At 41.5% G+C, this 2,921-nt stretch overlaps 1 pseudogene; it reads left to right on the top strand.

Annotated features, from left to right (window-relative positions):
- The first annotated feature begins 1,703 nt into the window (after positions 1-1,703).
- LOC111732756 lies at positions 1,704-2,656 on the top strand (annotated as a pseudogene).
- Positions 2,657-2,921: the final 265 nt, after the last annotated feature.

The following is a 2,921-nucleotide window of genomic DNA, read 5'->3' as shown; positions in this document are numbered from 1 at the left end:
CTCTCCTCAGAGTGAATACTTTAAGCATATTAATTTTCAATTAAATTGCCTCTCTAGATTTGAGAACTTTCTTTTTTGAACTGAATTTTAAACATTTATCTGTTCTTTTCTCTATTTGAGGGGGGATGTAACAAAGCCAGGCCAATTCACAATAGGAGCAAAGTCTTAAATTCCAGACTTTAAAAGTTTCATATAAATAATAAATATAAATGATGCCTCAGATTCAACATTGGACCCTTAACCCTTCTTTTCCCAGTAATAAGCACACTTAGTCAACTTACTTGAAGGTTAAGTAGTAATAAAGATTAAATACATCTGAGATTGGTGTTTATAAAAGGGTATTTTTAGTTAGATCCAGTAGTTAGATCTATCAATGTTCATATCTCTGTATAACCTCTTATTAAAGTTTAATCTAAATATAGTTTAATTTTTTGTTGTTTCTAAAGAATTATAAGGTGCTTTAGTTTAAGCAACAAGTGAAAATACCTAAAATACTATTGTCATGGAGAATTCTTCTAGAATAAACCATCCATCAAAGGGAGTTTTCAAATAACATCTGATGTATAATACCTTTAAAGTGTTTTAAGAAACTGTTAGAAGACAAATAAGTCTTAAGATAATAACATACTATAATAATCACTGCTATTATAATCCATATCATCAAAACCATTAAACTACTTAAATCAATCAATAAATTTATATAACATTCTAGAGCAAACAGATGCATGGATAATGCCTCGGACTTTGTTTACACTGGGAATAGACTCACATTGCTGAAGTGTATGTGACCTAAAGCATGAGAAATGTGATCACACGTGGAAACAGGATGCATGATTAATGGGAACTGGCAATATCCAGTCAGCCAATTAGCTAACAAATATTTATTAATTAACTTACTGTTGCCAAGCACTACGGCAAGTGCTGCAGAAACTTAAAAAGAACAAAACAGACTAGGTCTTTGTTCTGAAGACGCTTATAACCTAGCGGAAGAAACTAATGATCATTTTAGCAAATAGCTCTTATTACACTGCACTGCAATTGCCTTTTATAATATAAATTCTTATCTCCCAGAAGACTGTCTTCTAAGGGAGACCTCTTCCCAAAGGAGGTGACAGCCAAAGTGAATCTTGAGGAATGAGGCTATGTTAAGAGACTCTGAAGTATACTTCAGAAGAAGTAAGTCCAGAAAGAAAGAGCATGCGGTGTTCTCAGGGAACCAAAGGAAAAAGACTATAGAAATATACAGGGTCAGATCACAAAGGTTCTTGTAGATCATGGGAGGAGACATTTTGAGGCTATTAAATCAGAGACTAACAATAGGGATAGTTATTGTGGAGTGATTGTTCTGCACTGCTCCGTAGCACCAGAATCCACTTCTCTGTAGTCCCCCTTTGAGGCATAGACCTATCGTTTGCACTAAGACTATTATTCAGATATACCCTGTGCCTTGGCTTTCAACATTTGTATGTAGTGTCTTCCGTTGAAGAAGCATTTAGGGCACCTGGAAAGTAAGCAGCCTCTGAGGACTTGTCTTGCCAAGCAAACCCAAATGATTGATGGCAAATTTTTCTACCTAACACATGGAAATCCTCTGTTAACCTCCTAGACTCTGGTCCCCAAACACAGGCATTCTCTCACCACCTCCATGTGTTGTATTTCCCTTGTCTGACTTCACCATTCATCTTAGCAGACTACAGAGAGGCATGGGAAAGACCAAAAACACATCCCTGGACTCCGTGGTGACCGATTTCATTCTCCTGGGCTTATCTCACCCCCCGAATCTGAGGACCCTCCTCTTCCTGGTCTTCTTCACTCATCTACATCCTGACTCAGCTGGGCAACCTGCTCATTCTGCTCACCGTGTGGGCAGACCCAAAGCTCCATGCTCGCCCCATGTACATTCTTCTGGGCGTGCTCTCATTCCTGGACATGTGGCTCTCCTCAGTCATTGTTCCTCGCATTATTCTAAACTTCACTTCTGCCAGCAAGGCAATCTCGTTTGGTGGCTGTGTGGCTCAGCTGTATTTCTTTCACTTCCTGGGCAGCACCCAGTGCTTCCTCTACACCTTGATGGCCTACGACAGGTACCTGGCAATATGCCAGCCTCTGCGCTACCCTGTGCTCATGAATGGGAGATTGTGCACTATCCTTGTAGCTGGAGCTTGGGTGGCCGGCTCCATTCATGGGTCTATCCGGACCACCCTGACGTTCCGCCTGCCCTACTGTGGGCCCAACCAGGTGGATTATTTTTTCTGTGACATCCCCACAGTTCTGAGATTGGCCTGTGCTGACACAACTGTCAATGCGCTTGTGACTCATTGGCGGGGTATTGGCCGCCAGTTGCTTCATGTTAATCTTGCTCTCCTATGCCAACATAGTCCATGCCATCCTGAAGATACGCACCGCTGATGGGCGGCGCCGGGCCTTCTCCACATGTGGCTCCCACTTAACTGTGGTCACAGTCTACTATGTCCCCTGTATTTTCACTTACCTCAGGTCAGGCTCCAAGAGTCCCCTAGATGGGGCAGTGGCTGTGTTTTACACTGTTGTCACTCCGTTACTGAACCCCCTCATCTATACACTGAGGAATCAAGAAGTGAAGTCTGCTCTGAAGAGAATAACAGCAGGTCTGGGGGCTGCAAGTGAAAATAAGTAATTCTAGGCTCAGGGACTAGCTCCATCACCTCTGTTACCACTCTTTTCAGCTACTGCCGCATGTGGCAGTAACAGGTTCAACAAATAGACGTTAGTTTAAGCTTAACTGAATGTAACTCTACTGGGAAGAAGATTTTGGTACTACATTAACCTCAATAAATTGGACAGGGTTACTTTACACTTTTCTGATCCATCTCTCAGGAGAAAGCACATTCCACACAAATGTGGAATATGCAGAATAAATGATCTATCTAGAAAGAGGAAGG

The sequence above is a fragment of the Pteropus vampyrus genome, unplaced genomic scaffold (genome assembly GCF_000151845.1).
Source record: "Pteropus vampyrus isolate Shadow unplaced genomic scaffold, Pvam_2.0 Scaffold488, whole genome shotgun sequence".
In the NCBI taxonomy this organism is placed as follows: Eukaryota; Metazoa; Chordata; class Mammalia; order Chiroptera; family Pteropodidae; genus Pteropus; species Pteropus vampyrus.
The sequence above is the reverse complement of the archived record's forward strand: the minus strand, read 5'-3'. Positions and strand labels throughout refer to the sequence as shown.